Source organism: Eleutherodactylus coqui, chromosome 5 (assembly GCF_035609145.1).
Source record: "Eleutherodactylus coqui strain aEleCoq1 chromosome 5, aEleCoq1.hap1, whole genome shotgun sequence".
Classification (NCBI taxonomy): Eukaryota; Metazoa; Chordata; class Amphibia; order Anura; family Eleutherodactylidae; genus Eleutherodactylus; species Eleutherodactylus coqui.
The window spans coordinates 79,224,325-79,246,720 of NC_089841.1; the positions used below are offsets into that span (position 1 = coordinate 79,224,325).

Here is a 22,396-nt window from a genome sequence, read left to right on the forward strand (position 1 = left end):
TGGCCAGAAGAGATAGAGGAGAATAGTGCTGGGGACCCGGGAAGAAGATGTGGCCGGGCTGACAGCACTTCTAAGGTGATGTATGCATTTTTTTACGTTTTCCTGCACCCAGGGCTTAGATTAGGGCTTTGACAATAGCATTTGCTTCTGTCAAAGTTGCATCGCACCGCATGAAAATCGCGTTTTCGTGCAGTGCGATGCAACAGAGAGAAAGGCTCTATAGGGAAACATGGGATACAAACCTCACAAGTCGCGGGCATATCACCGGAACCGCAAGATTTTTGTGGCGGGTTGTTGCATGCTACAAAACATCGTACGTGTGAAGGAACCCATAGGAAAGCATGGGCTTTACATACATGTGATTTGTAGTAATGCGACAAACTCGCACGACTTTGTCGCCCATGTGAAGGCCTAAATGTTAACATTCAGAGTGTTAAGACTCTTTCAGACATAACGATTATCGTTCAAACGAGCGAAAGTGAGTGATAATCGTTCAGTGTAAACACACACCAACGACAGACGATAATCGCTTTTTTTTATTCATCATGTCATGCAGCATAAAAATCATTGTTGGCTCGTTTACTTATCGTTCAGTGTAAACGGCGCTTCTTCAATCGTTCTCATTAACTAATACAGCAAATGTGACTGACTGAACAATTTCTTGTTTGAACGAGCCAACAATGCGTCTGCGTATATAAACAGGCTGCACAAGCAAATAAACGAACTCTGATATCATTCGATTGTTCAAACGATAATTGTTTGGTGTAAACGGACCCTTATCCAGGGCTTTTATGGCTCCTAGTCAGTGTTACACACCAGTTTTAGGGGTTTTGATGAACTTCTGGCTCATTTCAAACTAATTCAGACTGAACCAAACTTTTTGCAAAAGTTTAGTGAACCAGCCAAACCAATCTTTTAAAAAGGTTGCTCACCACTAGTCATGAGGTCATTAACAATGGGCATGCTATGGACGAAATGGAAAAAGAAACGGTCTAACCCAATATGTCAGGAAATATCAGCAACAACATTTATGGACTTTTGCAAATAGGTTTTTCACAGTCTGCAGCTACATGTGAATTTCCCAGTGAAATTCATTAGATATGACATGGGCTCTCGGAGGACATCACTTAGCCTGGTGTTAGGTCTCTTGTGACTTAGTGTTAGAAGTTTGGATTCTCTTGAGACTTGTTAGTCTTTTGGATTTATGTAGTTAAATCCCATAATAACAAAAGTTTCCAGTCATTATGCCACTGTGTGTGAATACATCCTTAATTAGCCCCTCAAATATTCCAACTCTTCTTGCATTATAATTGGGTTAGCAGCATGTAATATAAAAAGTGTTATAGGGGAAACCAAAATATTTGCATTGAGCAGCCCTTTCAGTACCTATTTATGAGTCACGCTCCATCCTAGGCCGCTGTTTTTGCAGAAGAAGCGGTTGCTTTACTGGGACAGCCTAACATATAGTTTTAGTCAAGGGCTTACGATCATAGTAGAAAGGATAGCAGTCACTATAAGGGGCCAGCAGTTCAGGGGATCTAACTTTATTCCCCAATGGCCAAACGTTAACTGACCAGCCGCCCTAGTATACACTATACTACCAAAATTATTTGGATAGTCCTATCAGTAGAATGGGCCAGTAACAAGGTCCTAAACCATGTTATATAACATGCAGAACCGTGGAGGTGTCAGACATAGTTGGTGACGGAAACTGCACACTGTTGGATATTCATGTTATGCCACAACACACAAGCCATCCATAACAAAGTGCAATGCATTGGCCTGCCTATAGTGGTGCAAGGAGCGTTTTCATTGGACAGTTGAGCAATTAAGAACATTCTATGGATGGATGAATCATACAACTATCTTCAAATCAAATGGCTGTACCTGGGTGTGGAGGATGCTGGGGAACGTCTTTTGCCTGAGTGTGTTGTGCCGACATTTAAGCCTGGTGGAGCTTACGTTATGGTCTGGGGATGTTTCACGCAACATGCTCTCGGTCAATTGGTTGTAGTTGCAAGAACCATTAAGGTGTATCTTGACATTCTAGACAATCATGTGTTGGAACAATGTGGAAATACTCTGGGAACGGTCAGCAATACCTCCACAAATCCAATGCTGTTGTACGTTGGCTTGAGGGTATGGTGGAGTCCCAACCTGAAGCCTATTGAACATCTTTGGTTGAACTGGAAGGTCGGGTGGAGAAATATGAACAGTGTCCATTTACTTTGGGAGAACTCACCAAACGTTTACAAGATGAATGGAGGGAAATATCAGTATAAGTATATCCAATGTCAGTAAGACCAAAGGAGCCCCACTAAGTATTAAAACATATGGAAATAAATACTTCAGATTCTTGCTCAGGTGGCCAATTACTTTTGGTAGATTAGTGTACATATAGACTAATGTTGGTGCAAGTAATAGGCTATAGGGCCTATATCACCCCACTGTTATTGTAGCCTCAGAGGTAAGGGGCATTTAGTGAAGACTGTTACTAATGATGGGACACGGGTGGAAGTAGAAAGGTAATGAATAACGGATAACCGTGCACTGAGGCACCTAGGAAATTTGGAAAAGGCCAAGAGGATTGAAAGTGAACCTTTCCTGACTTGCTGCTGATGGCAGTTATAGAATAAAACCCCAGGTCTGGCTGTGGAGCCTCATGGTATTGTTGCCCTCATGTGGCCAAAGATCTGTTATTCGCTGCAGTGCATGTGACCCTGTAAACCACGCGGGCGTGCAGCCTGTAAAAAACACATGCACATAGGACTGGGCACCAGCACGTGATACAGCAGGAATGGGAAGAGGTGAGTATATGCCTATTTCTTAAGTTACAGCATGGGGAGCTGTTTGTACAGACATTTTATAACTCGGACAACCCCATTAAGCAAACATTATTTACAGTGTTGGATAAAAACAATTGACCTGACAAACATCGTATTGAATAGGTAACATGTAAGAACATGACTTCACTCAAGGTCTCCATGGCCCATTATTGACATCCATGCCAGGTATTGTGGTATCATAGAAGCTTATGTTAGAACACGCCTTGGCCTGATATGATCCACACTTCAGATCCCGCTGATCACCTAGTATATGGATGCAAGTGTACTCAATGACCTTGCATTGCTTTTAGTTACCAAGTATAACAAATCTGCATATCATCTATTCACTAAAATAAGGCTCTTTATTAACCCCTTAATGACATGGCCTATTTTGGCGTTGAGGACCGAACGATTTTTGGTAGATTTTCATCTCCATATTTCAAAAGCCATAACTTTTTTATTTTTCCATCGACGCGGCCGTATAAGGGCTTGTTTTTTGCGTGGCGTACTGTAATTATTCTCGGTGCCATTTTTGGGTACATAGACTATATTGTAAAACTTTTATTATTTTTTCTTTATGATTGTGGGGAGAGAAAACACATCAATTCTCCCATAGATTTTTTTTTACAGCGTTAATCATGCAGCATAAATGACACAATCCATTTTTTCTGCACGGTTACAACGATACCAAAATTCTTATTTTTTTTAGGTTTTTCCACTTTTCTGCAATAAAACCCCTTTTTTGGAAATTATTATTTTTTTTTTAAATCGCTGCATTCAAAGTCCTGTAACTTTATTATTTTTCCATGGACAGAGCTCTGTGAGGGCTTATTTTTTGTGAGACAAGCTGTAGTTTTTATTGGAACCATTTTAGGGTACATACTTTTTTTTATCACTTTGAGGCCTTAGTCAGACGGGCGTTTTTAGCCGCGATTTGCGCATGCGTCCGTCGATTTTATAAAAGCATTGCTTTGCAATGGTATCGGACACATGAGCGCTTTTTATACGCTCGTCCGATAAATTATAGAACAGAAATCGCAGATCGCACCCATCTGCGATCTGCGATTCCTGTTCTCTTCTCTATATGCGCTCAATGGGGCCGGCGGCAGCAGCGCCGACCCCATTGAGAACATATAGAAGACAAATCATTCTTCTCTGCCACAGCTGTAACAGCTGTGGCAGAGAAGAACGATGTTTGCCCATTGAATTCAATGGAGCCGGCAATACAGCCGCTCCATTGAAAGCAATGGGCTGCCGGCGTGCGCGGGGTGAATTGTCGGGAAGGGCTTAAATATATAAGCCCTTCCCTGCAATTCATCCTAAAATGTGTTAAAATAAAAAAAAATTGTATACTCACCTTTCCGCTGCAGCCGGAGTCCAGCCGCGGCCGCTGTCAGTTCTCCTGAACTGCTTCTCGGCACTATTCAGCCGGCGGGGCTTTAAAATCCCCGCCTGCTGAATGATCTGCCTCTGATTGTTCACAGCCCTGACCAATCAGAGGCAGGTTTCACTCACACACCCATTCATGAATTCATGAATGGGTGAGTGACTGCTGCCTCTCAGCGCTGAGCCAATCAGGGGCAGGTCTGACTCACATCCATTCATGAATTCATGAATGGGTGTGAGTGAGACATGCCTCTGATTGGCTCAGCGCTGAGCCAATCAGGGGGCAGGTCTGACTCACACCCCCTTCACACCGACTGCAGGACGACGGCGCGGAGCTCCGGCTGCCGGGAGAAGGTGAGTATATATATATTTTTTATTTTTACACATTTTAGGATGAATTGCAGGGAAGGGCTTATATATTTAAGCCCTTCCCGACAATTCATCCCGGGCTCGCCCGCAGCGCATTGCTTTAAATGGAGCCGGCTCTATTACCGTCTCCATTGAATGCAATGCGCTGGACAGCTCCGGCCCGTTTCTAATGAAACGCGGCTAGGAGCAGATTTGCGGGCGATTTGCGCGCACCGGTTACGCGATTTGCGGATGCGCATCCGTCATGCGATCCGCAAATCGCGTGAAAAAACGCCCGTGTGACTAAGGCCTTATAGTGTTTTAGCATTTTGCCTCAGTCTTTTACACTTTTTGCTGTGCAGGATAAAAAGCATGTTTGATTTATTGTACAGGTCTTTACGGACACGACGATACCAAATATGCGTTTCTTTGGTTTTTTATGCTAATATGATAAAAAGCATAAAAAAGGGTGCTTTTTTACATTTTTTTTACATTTTTAATTTTTGTACATTATTTTGATTTATTTTTTACACCATCTCTGTCCCTCTGAGGGACTTACACCATACCACCGATGATCACTATGATAAGGCATTGCAGGACTTCTCTCCTGCAATGCCTTATTGCTTATATAGCGATCACAGGCTTTGGCAATACAGGATGCCGGTATCTGGTGTCCTGTTGCCATAGCAACCAGCTGGGCTCTCTTCGATACCATCGCGAGAGTCGGCTGAAGTCACAGAGGGAGCGTGCTCCCTCTGTGAACCCTCTCCCTGCTGCAATCTATTAAATCGTGGCAAGGAAGGGGTTAACAGCGGGGGAGGGCGCATCTATGATGCACCCCTGCTGTTGCAGCGGGAGGCCAGCTAGTGCGAGATCTGTCATGATCTTGCGCTATCCCTATGACGTAAGGGTACATCATTTTGCGGAAAATACCACACTCCCATGTCGTACCCTTACGTCATGGGGAGGGAAGGGGTTAATAATATACCAATATGTTAAAAATATAGGCACTCAATAAAACAGCAAAGAACTGGTTACATAGAAAATACCATAATCAAAGTACATGCCCAAATCTCTACAATTCCTTATCTCCTACCTCTCAAAGTGCAAGTGCTACATGAATAAATACAAAAAGACCATCCAAAAGGGAGTGATATACAAACAGAGCGTATGAATCACATATAAACCAGGTCCTCACTGCGCCCAGAAGCGCATTTCACATCCAACTTTTTCGAGGGATTGGAAATCTGCAATGATTTGGGATTCAAAAAGTTAGCAAGTATGCATACAGATTAAAGGGGTTTGCCGGGACTTGGATAGGTCATTACTATTTGATTATTGAGGGTCTACCACCAGTTGTTTGAAGAAGCCGGGGTGCTGGGGTTAGTGCCGCAGTGTCTTCACTACATGACAGACACAGTCCTGTACTTTACCTAGCTGCTTTGCCTGGTATAGCAGCTTAATCTCATTCACTGAGTCTGAACTGCTGAAAACTACTGGTTTGAGAAGAGGCCATGGCACTCATCGGTCCGGTCACAGCTGATTGGTGAGAGTCCTGCTAGCTGGATTAAACATTAGTTTTGGCAGCTTTTTTTTTTTTAAAAAGGAAAATTTAAAGGTAATCTAACATAGTAACATCATATGTCAGGCCAAAAAAAGATATATGTCCATCCAGTTCACCAATGTTGATCCTGTGGAAGTTGGAACAAAAAAAACCCGAAGTAGAAGCCAAAACCTAACTTTTTTAGAATAAGTTGCTATGTCTGTACATGAGGAATAATGGTATTTCTGGCCATTATATGACTTGTACACACTGCTGAGAGGAAAATGGCAAAAATAAAAACTACATCTTATTCTCAATCCTTTCAGGACTGGTAGGAGTAGCTTGGCTGCTGTGCTGTGTGCAACAGACTGTGCACAGAGAACTGTAGTTTTTGGTTTCAAACTGTCTGTAATACACACAGACATAAAATCATCATGGAGCACAGTGTATAGCATAAATGAGCAGTGGAGATGTGATTTCAGTAGCTAAACTCAGTAAATAGTGACTTACTATTAGCTTGCAGTCAGTGTCTGTGTCTCGTTTCACTGTAGTCTGAGAATGTTTTACACAGCATGGTCTCAGTCAATTGGTTGTAGTTGCAAAAACCATGAAGGTGTACCTTGCCATTTTAGACAATAATGTGCTGCGGACAATGTGGCAACACTCTGGGAATAGTCAGCAATACTTCCAACAAGACAATGCACCTGGTCACAAATCTAACGCTGTTTTACGTTGGCTTGAAGGCATGGTGGTTCCACGATTAGACTGGCTGCAGAGTCCAATAGCACGAATGAGCAGTGGAGATGTGATTTCAGTAGCTAAACCCAGTAAATAGTGACTTACTATTAGCTTGCAGGCAGTGTCTGTGTCTCTGCTTCCTCCCCCCATCCCCCTTGCCCTCTCTATATATTTCAGTGAGCACAATGACTCATCCCTCTTTTCCACATCATCCTGCAGTGGAAAGCAAATTAGGAGGAAGGGAGACTCACTAATTGCTAGCACTTTATAGAGAAATGTTTCAGCACAAGAATGTCATTTTAGGTAAATGAAGTAAATAGCACTGGCTAAGATATAAGCTGTTTGAAAAGTTTGTGAGCATTTCAAGTATAAGTTCAATGACAAAACAACATGACTATGCCCATAAAACCTGCCATGTAACAAGTGCCAGTGTGATGCCAACTTCCATTCCAAATATTGTTTTCCTGCTTATATCTGACACTTTCTGTCCTATTCAACACAGTCTATGCTCCTCACTGCTGTAACAAATCAACTGAGTTGCAATACCAGATATGGCCTATGAACATAAATGGCGCTATTTGGGGGGAAAGAAAGACCATTCTTTTCTAATGTCATAGCACCCCTTTAAATTGTATCATACAACAGTTTAGTTTCCTAATGCTCCTATAATAACAGTGTTAGTGAGTAAATAGCAGGGCTGGCTGACTGTACATTGTGTATTTGTGCGTTCACTTGTGCTTATGATTATCAGATCTCGGTTGGCTGCTTTCTGTTGAAGTTGGCACAGAACCGACAATTCTGGAACAAACAGACTGACCTAACAAGCATGTTTACAATCTGGATATATATTTTAATAATTGTCTGTACGACAATGACATCCACAATGCAAGTAATAATGAGTATTTAACCGTCCATGTATTTACCCAACCATAAAAGTGTTGATCGTTGATTTAATATGGTTGAGCAGAAAAAACTGCGGTCAGAAAAGAAAAATAAGGTATCACACTGTGTTTGTATGTGTTCTCTAACTGCACCAAGGGTGTCCATATCATAGAGGCAGAACATGTAAACGCTATGGGGCCCCTACAGAGCGGGACCCGTTCTGGTTAGGTTGTGAGAACTTGCATAGACAGGTGGTCTCTACAGGTGCTGCAAGCAAGGAAGTAGAAATGTACTCATAATGATGAAAATGGGACCAAAACCTCCTGCTCTATGCAGTTGGATGTGTGGTGGTGTCAAGGAGCACCTGAAAGAAGCCAAATTTTTTTTTATCATTGCTACGTAGTTTTCTCCTGACCTGAACCATATTGAACATCTTTGGGACCAGCTGGAATGTTGGGTCAGGAACTATGAACAACATACATCTTATTTGAGAGAACGCACCAGACATTTGCAGGATGAATGGAGGGAAATATCAGCTGAAGTGTATCAGACATTAGTAGAAAGTACGCCACGGAGAGTATCCGATGTCAATAGGGCCAAAGGAGCCCCACTAAGTGTTAACATATGGAGATAAATACTACTTTTGATTCTTGTTCAGGTAATTACTTTTGGTAGTTGCATTTTAGGATAAAATCCAGGCACGATAGCTTTGATAAATCCCCCCCTTAATTACCGCAACAGAAAATGTTTCAGTATAAATCCATCATCCACACCATGTTATTATAAATCTATGTACAGAGTTGAGATACTTCACAAATATCTTGCTTTACTATTATGTTACTGATTTCAGCTATTTTACACCTTTTCTTCCATTCCCATCCAGAGCTACTTCCAAAATGTTGGTAGTTGCTCTCAGAAACAGACAACAGGTAATCAACAATCGTCTGTCAAGAAGTGGCCAAACAACATAAAGGGGTTTTCCGGGGGAAAAAAATTACCGTATATACCGGCGTATAAGGCGACGGGGCGTATAAGACGACCCCCCAACTGTCACCTTATACGCCGGTATTCAGTGGAGAAAAAAAAAAAAATTTTATTACTCACCTCCCCCGGCGTCCTGTCGCGCTCCGGCAGGATGTCGCTCGCTTCGGCAGGCTGTCGCTCGCTCCTCGTCCCCGCCGCAGCATAGCTTTCTGAATGTGGGGCTTGAAATCCCCGCTTCCAGAAAGCTAATACACACGCCGGCAGCCATGACATCATTGAATGGCTGTGATTGGCTAAAGCACACGTGGCTTCAGCCAATCACACTATTCAATGACATCATTGAATGGGTGTGATTGCTAACACGTGCGCCTTCAGCCAATCACAGCCATTCAATGATGTCATTGAATAGTGTGATTGGCTGAAGCCACGTGTGCTTTAGCCAATCACAGCCATTCAATGCTGTCATGGCTGCCGGCGTGTGTATTAGCTTTCTGGAAGCGGGGATTTCAAGCCCCGCATTCAGAAAGCTATGCTGCGGCGGGGACGAGGAGCGAGCGACAGCCTGCCGGAGCGAGCGACATCCTGCCGGAGCGCGACAGAACGCCGTGGGAGGTGAGTAATAAAATTTTTTTTTTTTACACTTTTTTTTTTTTTGTATTACCGGCGCATAAGACGACCCCCGACTGCAGAGCAGATTTTTCGGGGTTCAAAAGTCGTCTTATACGCCGGTATATACGGTATATGGGCAGAGAAAAGTTAAAACTAAAATAAATATGGCGACGGTTTTGGTTGACGTCGGCTTTGGGTCATTTTCTCTTTTATGTATATATTTATTATATGTTATTCTGTAATTTTTTAAACTTATTTTTGTAGCTATTTTTTTTTACCATCTATGACCCTCCCACAACATCATAAAAGACCTCTGGGGGCATTCATATTGTCTTTTTTTTAATTTCACACTTTTCCACTGTAGTTGGGGCATCCATAGGAGCCACATCCATAGGAGCCCCAGTTACTGGAAAAACATCCTCCTATAGTGACATCAGTCACTAAACAGAGCTGATCAGGGTCTGATAAGACCCTGCAGCTCTGCTGTAACAGGGGACACCAGGTGGTCAGTAATACCTCCACTTTCACTTCCTAATACATGGAGCTCATTGAGTGCCATGTACCCAGGAAAGAAGAAGGCAGAAGTGGTTAAAAACTTCTTCTCCCTTCTCTTCTGGGTCCTCTGCTGTGTCTGAAAGCTGATGCCCCGACCTGCTCCTCCTTGATTGCAGGAGCAGAAGCTTTAATCTCGCTCCGTACTTCTGTTATTAGCAGGGATTAAAGCCCAGGACCAAGCACTATATATTTACCACGCTTGGTCCTTAAGGGGTTAATATCTCCATGCCCTTGCTCAGCTCTGCACTACACTATTCTGGTAATGCAGGACCTTACCCTTCAGTATATAAGACCAAGTGACACGTGAGCAACGTCACGTGTATTGTCATCTGCATCCCTATGTTGCTCTACCAAGTTTGGTGTTTCCCAGGCAAGCGATCACACTTTCACTTTTTCAGGATTTGTAATAAGTGTCGACTTCTTGGAGCCAGAATTACATGTTTTATCAAGGCAGACAAACAGAGGCCCCCTATGTACTGAAGAGATATCAAGGCAGGTCATCAAGTGTTGATGGTGGGAGTCTGCAGCTCTGGATCCTCGCCAATCAGTTGATTGATGAGGCCTTTGATGTCGCGTTCATCGGTCACATGGCCTGAGAGCACCTTAGTCTCATTCAGGTGAATGGCATTGAGATGCTATACTAAGCACAACCACTATACAATGTATGGCGCTGTGCCTGGTATGGACTAAAGCATCCTTGGTGCTCACCCAAGCACCACTGTCACTTTAATTAGCTGATAGAAGGGGATCCTGAGTGGCAGATTTACCACTAGTCAACTCCTGATGACATGTCTGGAGGATAAGTCATTAATAGTAGTTTCGTGCAGGAAAACCCCTTTACCTCTTAACACTTCAGGACATACATCTACATCATGGAAGTTTAGGGTTTATATGGAAGTGGATCAGGAGTCGATCCCGCTCCATATAATGCAGATGCTAGCTGTTTCTTACAGCCGACAGCTGCCTGCAACAGCTCTGATCAGCACCGCCACTGATCACAGCTGTCAACCTTTTAAACGCCGCCACCAATTCTGACAGCATCATTTAATATCCTGATCAGAGTTCAGGGATCTCAAACGGCCCCCCACGATGAGATCCCAGGATGCCATTCAGTTGCCAAATCAGTCGGGGCCCTTCTGAAAGCCTCTAGGGCTGCCATAGCAGATTGCCTATGGCGTCGCTTGATGGATTGCCTGTCAAATTGTGGTATGATGTAATGCTATGGTATTACAACATACTGCAGGAGCGATCAAACCATTGTAGGTTATTGTCCCTTCTGGTGACTAATAAAAATGGAAAAATCCTTTTTCAAAAGCTTTATGAATTAGTAATTATAATTAGTAAAAGGTAATAAATGTTAAATGGTAAGTGTTACTTCGGCATTCCGCCCGGCGATTATGTGACCGCTGGCACCCTCCTGATCTCGGCTGTCAAAGATCAGGAGGGTGAAGGGTGAATGGAGGGGGGGAAAAGGATTGGAAAGGGTTAAATCAGTATATATATGCACACACACATGCACACACATTTAAATAATTTTCCTCTCTACAAATAAAATACACGGGCAATGCCGGGTAATCAGCTAGTTTATAATAAAAAAATCTAAATGAAAAATACAAAAACATATTTGGTATCGTTGCATCCATAAAAGTCCAATCTATCAAAATAATGCATTATTTACCCTGCACAGTAGATGATGTCAGAAATAAATAAACACCAGAATTGAAATTTGTTTTTTGGTCACCCTGTCTCCAAGAAAAATGTAATAAAAAGTGATCAAAAGGTCATATGTAAGGATGAGCGAGTATACTTGCTAAGGCACTACTCGCTCGAGTAATGTGCTTTAGACGAGTATCTCCCTGCCCGTCCATAAAGATTCGGGGGCCAGCGCGGGTGACAGGTGAGTTGCGGTAGGGAGCAGGGGAGAGCGGGCGGGAGAGAGGGACAGAGAGATCTCCCCTCCGCTCCTCCCCGCTCTCCCCCGCAGCTTCCCGCTCCGCAGCGGTCCCCGAATCTTTAAGGACGAGCAGAGAGATACTCATCTAAGGCACATTACTTGGACGAGTAGTGCTTTAGCGAGTATACTCGCTCATCCTTAGTCATATGTACTCCAAAAAGGTACCAATACAGGACGTCCCGCAAAAAATTAACCCCCGCACAGCTACGTCGACAAAAAATACAATTATTTTATTTTTTTCCAAAGATTTTTTTAAAAGTAACAAAGCAAAAAAAAAAAGTTGGAAGGGACCTCCAGGGTCATCGGGTCCAACCTCCTGCTCAGTACAGCATTCACTAAATCATCCCAGACAGATGTCTGTCCAGCCTCATGTTTTTTTTTCATGCTAAAAGCTGCAGGGTATTCCTCCTGCCCCACCGCTGGGCGGGGAGTGAAAGGGGAGCAGGGTTACAGGGCTTTCCCCGAGAGTGTGGGAAGAAGGGGTGGGGCAACAGGGATCCACCCCTAGCCCCACCCCTCTATCACTGCCCCCTCTATGGTTTGCTATGGGGAATCTCTATGAAAATCCCTATAACAACACCCCCACTCTCTATGTGATATGGGGATATCCATCGGGGGTCCCCATAGCAGGGAGAGAGAGAACCCTACGGGGCTTCCTTGCTCTCTCCTCCTGGAGCAGCTGCGCTTCTCTAAGCACAGCTGCTCCAGTGAATGGGCAAATTTCATGCGCATGAAGTTTGGGTCTTCTGCGCATTAAAAAATTGCCCGGTCACACAATTTTGGCAGATGTGAGCATCTCATTTTTTTTAACGCCTATTGGTGCGCAAAAAAAACGCTTGTCTGACCGAGCTCTAAGACCATATTTACACGTGTGAGTGTGATGAAAATCTGACATACATAGCACTTGATTTTTCTTCGTTTGTGCTGTGCTTAGGCATTAAAACCATGCGATTTGCCTTAAAGTACACGTGTTTTTCACACATGTGGAAAAAAAAAATTGCATGCTACCTAATAATTATAATATTAATAAATACACCACATTTGCATGCAAATCCCAGGACATGGAAGTGTGACATGATTTTTCATACCCCCATAGGCAATAATGAGCTATTCTTAAACAAGAATCACCCAAAAATAGGACATGCAGTGATTTCTCTATCTTGGACTCTCGGTTTGAGTTGCTCATGTGCATTAACACATTGAAATCAATGGGTTCTTTTCCCGTGCGAGTTCCTTCTATATCATAATCAGACAGAACTCGGATAGGAATATCACCTGTGTAAATACACCCTAACTATGGACTAACATGGCTATTCCAGTACTATTATTATGAACGTCACCTGTGTAGCATCAGTGATTATAGTGAATAATAGAAGCAGAGTAGATGCCAACAAGTAGTTACATCACAACTTCCATTTTTTCAGTACAAGTTAGAAAACATACAAAATTGCATAATTTGCTGCTAAATGCGACAGCGCCATTTAATAAAACAAAAAACAAGTCAGTGCTTACCTTTATTTCCGTTAGCTCACGGCTATCATCCCCTAAGAAAGGCAGAAGACTGATTTTTTTCTTCATTTCGCACACCGCTAGATGCTTACGATGATCTAGAGATACAATATAGTCACCGACTGCCTGAATAATTTAGCAAACTGCATACGAAAAGTCATCTGCATCATCGAGTATATAGAAACGTGATGTCTCTTCGGTGGTCAGAAACCTTGTGCCAGTCGAATTTGTCTTTGTTGAGTTGATGAGCTAATTCTTGTAAAACATAATTAAATGACAAGGATTACCATGCAGAAGGATAAAAGACACGGCTCCCACAATGGCAAATCGGGAATGTATCTTGTTAATCCACTCTCTACGTTCTGTAGGAACAGGGCTATGCTTAGAGAAGGCACATGTCTGCTTCCGTGCCAGTTATGCAAGAAGCAGAAAAGCTGCAGAATAGGATGCGAAAACATCCTCAGAGAGAAAACAAATCTATAGACTTGGACATCATAAGGTGGAATGTTGTTTTTGACGATGTTTCATCGTTTGGGAAATACTCTAATAGGGTATTCCGAGTTGTAGATCCCCATTTAGGACACTTTTCTACAGGGTGTCCCAAAAAAAGAAGAAAGTTTGATTTTTCTCAGTAAGAGAAACCAAGTAATCTTGTAGATAGGATACCTTTTACTGGCTAACAAAAATACATGATGTTATAGCGAGCTTTCAAACCTACTTAGGTTTCTTCCACAAGCATGAAGAAACAGGAAGAACACTAAGTAGGTTGGAAAGCTTCCTATAACATCATGTATTTTTGTTAGCCATTAGAAGGTATTATATCTACATTATATGCAGTCACCCACTCAACCAAGCCCAAATTGGGGAGGAGTGACTGCAGACAACCTAATCTGCAATGTGAACAATACAACAGAAGCCAGGCAATAGATGGGTGCAGCCCACAATACAGGATTACAACTCACACTGACATAGCAGTGGGTTGCCATGTATCTCAACAGTGGGTGGGTGACTGCATACAAGTCTGCAGTGGACAGCTTAGCTCCTCCAGTTTATAGTCTGGCTTGCTGCATATTGTTAGGGTCTATGGCCATTGTGCCGACCCTACGGCCATTGTGCCGGCCTTATGGCGATTGTGCCTGCTCTGCACTTTATCAGGTATTGCATTTTTGGCTCTTTTCTAGTGAAATAAAAAAAGACTTTAATAGCAAAAAAATTATCTGCATAAAAGCTTTATTACTAGATTTATATAGACTTCAAAGTTATGTTTGACGTCTGCAATCACATTAGGTGCTCAAAGTGGTCACAATTACCATACTGACACTTCTGATTTCCGCGAACTAAAACACGAGCATTGGTGCTTGAAAGACAAGCCTGCCTCCAACATTTTCTTTGACTTTCCTGGAGGCCAGATGATGACTTTAGCAACTGTGGGACTACTGATGTCTTTAGAGACAATATAATACTAGATACTGACATCATAATTCAATTCGGTTTTTACAAAAGTGTATAGATAACCTAAAAAAAATTAATTTTTTTTTTGGACACATGATGTGCGCTAACTCACTGGAAACAGTACTGATACTTGGCAAGGTCAGTGGAAAGAGAAGATCAGGATGACAAAGAACAAGATGGCTAGATACAATCAAGACCACCACGAACATGTGAATCACGGAATTGAAAGAAGCCGTAAAAGACAGAAATGTGTGGAGAACATTGAGTCATGGAGAGATCGCGGGTCGGATGGGACTGAACGGATAATCATCAATCATCATAGATAACCACTATTGAAGAGTGTATACTTTTTATTTAGGGACACTCTGTATTAGCCAGAATGGAGAATGACTAGGAAAAGAGTCTCTTGCTCTGGAGGACTGAGATGATCCCTACAATACACAGGCAACTTATTGAATTGATGCTTTTTGACCAGAAATTTGTTCAAATTTTCTGTTTAGTTTTTTCTTGCCTACTTTTCAAGTGTCATATAACTTTATTTTTCTGTCAATATTGTGCGGCAAGTTGTACTTTTTAATGGTACTATTTAACTTACCATATAATGTATTGAAAAGCTTTTAAGGAATTTTAAGTAGGATGAAATTGAAAAAAATACAATTGGACCATTGGGATTTGTATTTACGGCATTCCAGGTGCAGCAAGAATGACATGTTAACTTTATTCTGTGGTCAGTCCAAATGTGCCCATAAAAAATCTATATGCATTGTTTTCATGTTTCTTACTTTAAAAAATGTAAAAAAAAATGTTTTTAATAATTTTTCTTGCCATATATTAAGACTAGAGATGAGCGAACGTACTCGGATAGGCACTACTCGTCCGAGTAATGTGCCTTATCCGAGTACCTCCCCGCTCGTGCTGAAAGGTTCGGGAGCTGCCGCTGCTGACAGGTGAGTCGCAGTGGGGAGCGGGGCAGAGCGGGCGGGAGAGAAGGAGAGAAAGATCTCCCCTCCGTTCCTCCCCGCTCTCCCCTGCAGCTCCCCGCTCCGTGCCGGCACCCGAACCTTTCAGCACGAGCGGGGAGGTACTCGGATAAGGCACATTACTCGGATGAGTAGTGCCTATCCGAGTACGTTCGCTCATCTCTAATTAAGACCTATAACTTTTTTATTTTTCTGTTAACCCTTTCCAATCCACTCTCTGACGTTTGAAGACATTATGATTTAAGGCTGTACAGCTCCAATGTTGGAAGATGTCCGTTGCGGTTCTCTTACTGTATATTGCCGGCCTCTTTGCTGTTGGAGCCTATCTAACGTGTCACCTCATGCAGTACTGGCTTTAGCCAGCATATAGCGCTGCTGTATAACGGCAGATAAAGAGTAAGCCCCCTAGGAAAACCAGGATAGAAATTGGATTGGAAAGGGTAATGGGACTATGTGTTTTATGTATTTTTTTCGTACAAGAGGCAGAGCCTAAAGGGAATCTTTCAGCTGGAACATGCTATCCAAACTGCAGGTAGCATGTTATAGAACAGGAGGAGCTGAGCAGATGAATATATAGTTTTATAGGGATAGATTCAGTAGAACTTGTATTTTATACACGTATATCTCTGCTCATTCTGAGCTGAGTGGTCTACATACAGGTGTAGCTGTCATTGATGATAGGACCGCCCACTACAGTCATACGCAGATAGCTGACAATCACTGATAGGACCACCCATTACAGTCATACACAGTTAGGACCACCCACTACAGTCATACACAGTTAGCTGACAATCACTGATAGGACCACCCATTACAGTCATACACAGTTAGGACCACCCATTACAGTCATACACAGTTAGCTGACAATCACTGATAGGACCACCCACTACAGTCATACACAGTTAGCTGATAATCACTGATAGGACCACCCATGTGATCATTCAGCTCGGAATGAGCAGATGTTTAAATGACTAAAACACAAGTTATACTGAACTTTTTCCACAAAACTATATATCAATCCACTACTTCTCCTCTATAACATGCTGCCTGTAGTTTGGACATCAAGTGTGAGCTGACTCTGGGCTACCATTTGAACCCATTGGCACTTCCCAAGGAAGAGGGACCAATAAGGTGCCATTGACAGTGGCATCTAAAGAGTTAAAGGTGTGGTCTGAGTTATATATTTTTTAGTAAAAGTCTGTTCCCCATGCAGTAAAATAACAAATCTGCATATATTCACCTTTCTCTGCTGTGTCTTTAACCGCCACTCTGGGTTTCCCCTCTGATGTCACGTTTACAGACTGCCCCAGCCCGTTTATTGGAGAGCACAAGCGCTGCAGCCAATGACTCAGCACTGTAAATAAACAAAGTGGCGGAGGACCGAGCAGCACCATGGGACACAGCGGGAGCTGCATTTTCCTACATGGGGAATAGACTTTTAGGCTGCCTGTCCACTGGCGTTGCGAACCATGGGAGCCGCCGCCCGGGAGCAGGAGCCGGCAGATGGATCTCCGTGGTGAGCCTATCTGGCAGATAGGTTTACCGTAGAGAATCGCGGCAATTCGCAGCATGCTGTGAATTGCCGGCCGCAAACAGAGAATCGCAATGATTCTCTGCTCGTGGACAGGGGGCTGCGCTTTCCATAGCAACGCTAAGGCCGGATTATCACCGCAGGGAACGCAGTGAAAATTCGCCCGTGGACAGGAACCCTTACTGGAAAAATGTATCTCAGACCACTCCTTTTAATAGTCTTGATCTGAGCTAATTGCTGAGTCCTCTTATGTCCATTACTAGCTGCTGACAGCTGCTGGGTATGGAGCAGACTGTGTTCCTGAGCCCACTCCATATACCACCTGCGACCACCCGCTGTACATTTATGGCAGGTGGTCATTAACAACTTACAGTGGTACTCTGTAATGTTTTATTTCTCTTGCGGTGGCACTACTAGTGCATTGAACAGTAGCTGCTGGCTCCACTAGATCAGTGGTTCTTAACCTTGTTGGAGGTACTGAACCCCACAAGTTTCAGGCTCCCTCCATCTCCTGTGCAACTACTCAGTCCTCCGTGCTTTGTGTTTGCTTACAGGCTGCAGCAGCCTGTTTATGAGATGTCACATGCTACTGCAGCCAATGTCGAAGGTCAGTGATTGAGCGCGGAGTTCTGTTATTGGCTGCAGCAGCCGGTGATATTCCATAAACAGTCTGCTGCAGCCAGTAAACATGACGTCATGGGGGATACCCAAAGCGGCGTGCTGGACACTTTGGGAGGCAGGAGAGGTGAGTATATTATTGTTTCTTATTTTTGGCATTTTGGTGCTTGGGGAATATGGCTTTACATAAAAAACATATCGGATAAACCTTTTGATTCTAAGAACCTAGCAAGCAATCAGTAAAACATTGTAACATTTTTGGTATTAAATGCCCATTCATAAATGTGCTGAAAGATTTAGTTCACTGATATTATTAGAACTAAGCCTGGCAAGCCCCCATATAGCGACAGCTGTTATTATGTATATACAAATCTCTGTGAAGCAGCCGTATCTTGATCGTGCAACTGAATAAACAGTACAACATTCCTGTAGCCTGGGGGAGACGGGGATGACTATTCCCTGCACTAATTAGGTTATAAAACGTCTTGTGGGCGATTTATTATTTCCGAAAGCATAAACATTCACATATTAAAAATATTTTGTGACCCACATGCAAACCAATGATAAACCACGGCTGCCATCAGGGACGGATAAAGGGTATATATGCATACGTACATATATACACACGTATACGTTCTGAAAAAGGCTGGGACTTGAGATGAGCGAACGTGTTCTTAACGAACACTTACGCACCCGGCCACCGACTTTACCGAGGACTTCAGTGTCCGCGCGTAAAGATTCGGGGGGCGCCGGGGGGCGGGGAGAGGCGCGGCGGCGCGGGCGGCAGCAGCGGGGAACAGGGGGGAGCCCTCTCTCTCTCCCTCTCCCCCCCACTCCCCGCCGCACCCCCCCCCCCGCGCTGCCACGGCGACCCCCGAACTTTTTTCGCCCGAGCACGGAATTGCTCGCAAAGTTCGGTGTTCGGGCGAAAAGGGGCGGAGCCGAACACGTTCGCTCATCTTTAGCTGGGACCCATAGCAAACTTCTGAGTGTACACACCCTCTTTCCCTAGAGCATAGACTTTTTGCAGCCCCATGTTAAAGTTCAGGAATTCAGGTAAGGGCCCGCTTTCCTGCCAAGTCAAGTTTAGACCCCCCCCCCCCCAAAATAACAAAAAAACAAAAACTAGGTTACTACTGTGTAGAGATGAGCGAACGTGTTCGGCTCCGCCCCTTTTCGCCCGAACACCGAACTTTGCGAGCAATTCCGTGCTCGGGCGAAAAAAGTTCGGGGGTCGCCGTGGCAGCGCGGGGGGGGGGGGGTGCGGCGGGGAGAGGGAGAGAGAGAGGGCTCCCCCCTGTTCCCCGCTGCTGCCGCCCACGCCGCCGCGCCTCTCCCCGCCCCCCGGCGCCCCCCGGCGCCCCCCGAATCTTTACGCGCGGACACTGAAGTCCTCGGTAAAGCCGGTGTCCGGGTGCGTAAGTGTTCGTTAAGAACACGTTCGCTCATCTCTACTACTGTGCCTTTAAGCTTACAGGCTTAGGAATAGTGTAACAAGTAGTAAAGAACAAATATGTTACTCTAGAGCAGACCCTAAAAATTTTTTACATACCATATATATAAGGTGAAATACTATTATAACTCATATCACCTCCATATTATCACTGAGATACCCATTATAGCAAAATCACCATTACCAATAATAAGACTGTATAAGGGGCAAATAATACTACCTGACCATGATCACATATTAGCTAGTGACGGAATACCACCATACTGTTGCAAAAAAAAACACTATACAAAGACCAATATTACTCCCATACAGTAGCCGTATATACCATATGGTAGATACCAACTCCACTGGGACCCGTTTTGTAGACTGTACAAGTGATTACAGTGCAGTTACCTCCAGTGACCATAGTTGACTTCCTGCCTGATTGGAGTAGATGAATTTCCCTTTTCTTCTCCATCCAGCCCAGACAACCATGATGGCTTTTTCCAGTCACAACTCGTTTCTGCAGAAAGACACACAAACATCTTTGGCTCCTCATTTTTCCAGCATCCTTTCCTATGTTTTCCACACCTCTACACAATCTCTCCACCTGCAGTGCCCAAGATAGTAATAATGTCACTGATGATGTCTCATACAGTAATAGTATCCCCCGTATTGTGCCGCCAGTAAAGTCCACATATTAAGTGGTACTTATAGTGACTACCACTTAGTAATATTGTCTTCTTTATGCCTTCACTCAGTAATAATACCCATTTTTGTCAAATTCAGGGACAATTCCCTTTTGTGTCCAGTCAGTAATAATGCCCCCTTCTGCTTCCAGTCAGTAATAATGCCCCTTAGGTCCCCAGTTAATAATAATACCTCATTTTGCATTAGTCAGTAATAATACCTCATCTTGCTGCCTTTTTAGGCTCTCTTTTATATACATGCATGCCCCCCTTTCACTTGTATATGCTGCCTTTTGCCCCTTTCACATAGACATTCCCCCTTTTACATATACATGCCCCGTTTTGCCCTTTTTTACATAGATATGCCTCCTTTGCCCACTTTCAGATAAATATGCTGCTTTTTGCCCACTTTCAAATAGATATGCCCTTTTTGCCCACTTTCACATAAACATGTCATATTTTGCCCCCTTTTACATAACTATCCTTATATAAATATGTTCTGAAATAAAAAAAAAAAAACAATACATACTCACCTACCCTATCGCTCCCTGGCCACTGGGGACAGCAGCGCCGACCTCAACAGACGGGGAGTGACAGGGGAGGGGAGTATGTATTGATTTTTATTTTATTAGAGACGCTTTACAAATAATCAAAATCAGAGGGGCCCAACTACTGTGTCTGACCCAGCAGCTCAGTCCCTCTTTCTCTTCTGGGTCCTTGTGCAGTCAAACTGGCACAGCCGGTATGTCCGCACTCAATTGCCATCATCGAATTAAAGAAGGCGCAAACGAACAAATGCTAAAAAGTTAAATGAATTTCCTCCTAAATCCAATTACCAGTAAATGTCATGTCTATTTTAGTAAATACTGCATTCCCCACATAACAATAATGTGGGAGGTTTTTTAGAGCTTTGTATGGAGGAGTTTCACTGTCATTCCTCTTGGATGTTAATGAATTCATTTATATCTGGGTGTTTCAATGTAGAATCTGCTATTAGATATTTTGTCATTTGGAGGATATATCTATAATATAGTGCTGCCTGGTGGCATCTTATGGCAGCATAGTGTGCCAGTGACCCCATAGTATGATGCTGCCATACAGGCAGGAGCTGGCTGGCAAATTTTAGTCTGGGGGCAAGCACACAACACTGACCAATGAATAGATGTTGACTTTAAAAGTGTACATGTAGTGGCACTGAATGGGTTAACATCTGGGTTATGTCTAAGAACTGTATCATGTTGTATGTCATGTGATCGTGCTATGTATATGTTTTTGCAAGGGATATGCAAGTCAGTTGGAGTCAGTCTAGCAGAAGTCTGCAAGGAAGTGAGCTGAGTGAGACGCACGGACACTGTCTGGTCTGTGTGGTCCAGAATAGAAGATGCCGAGCCATGGTCTGAAGCCTGCCCTGGGCCCACACTACCCAAGATGTGCCGGTCTTACCACTAAGCACCGGGGGAGAGAGAGTAAAAAATCACCTGAAGAGTGAGTGTTGACCAGTAGAGAGTAGGAGGGGAAAAAAGAGTCGCCAGGAGCGGCATCTCACATATAACTAGCTTGTGGATTGTCCGGAGTCATCCCGAGAAGTCCTCCCTGTCACACCACCTTCTGGAAGGGTAATTTGTGTTAGTACCCTAGTATTTGTTGGAACAGTGCTGAAGTTGAAGTTAACGGACACTACCGATTTGTCCATGAAAAGTTACTTTGTGTGTGGACTCTTTTATTACAACATCCAGCTTCACCGCACAGGACAGAACGGTGGAGTCACGAGTGACAAAATATACTCAAGGTAATTTTCAACTACCTTTCCTTGTGACCTCCCCAGCAGTAACTTGGTCAGGTCCAGGGCTACCCTCAGGAGAGGAGATGGTAGAGCCACCCGTGACAAAGTCCTTATCTACCCCGCCATCTCCTCGGCTGTGGGCCCGTTCCTCAGATGCTGCATACACACAGTTCGGATGGCAGCATGCAGCAAACCATGCCTGCTTGCAGCCAGTGGCAGTACAAATTACTGCCAAAATTGTGCAACCATTCACAGGATTGCCATAGCTTGGAAGTGTACAACCATCCGCACCATGGGCTTGGCTTGGCAGTGTACAGCCAGCTGCACCATGCCGTTCTACGCCTAACTTGTTTATCTATTTGACATAAATATGGCAACAGAATTTACCTCAGTATACATGAGTACATATAGTCCTAGAACCAAGCTCAGTACATAAATACAGCACCAGAAACAACCTTGTACCATACAATCCTAGTACTAAGTTCATAATATAAATGCAGCCCAGAACCAAGCTTATTACATAAATTCAGCACCAGAACCAAGCTGCTAATACCAATACAGCACTAGGACCAAAAAGT

At 43.6% G+C, this 22,396-nt stretch overlaps 1 protein-coding gene across 2 annotated transcripts in view; it reads right to left on the reverse strand.

The window, feature by feature from the left end:
• Window positions 1–22,396, reverse strand: part of NIM1K (NIM1 serine/threonine protein kinase) — a 91,062-nt gene that overhangs the window by 60,342 nt on the left and 8,324 nt on the right. Inside the window, exon 2 of one of the 2 annotated variants that reach the window (XM_066602755.1) lies at window positions 19,761–19,869. The exons of the other annotated variant lie outside the window; for it this stretch is intronic. The gene's annotated coding sequence lies outside the window, so the exon portion shown is untranslated. The remainder of the gene's footprint in view (window positions 1–19,760; window positions 19,870–22,396) is intronic. 2 annotated transcript variants of the gene reach the window in all.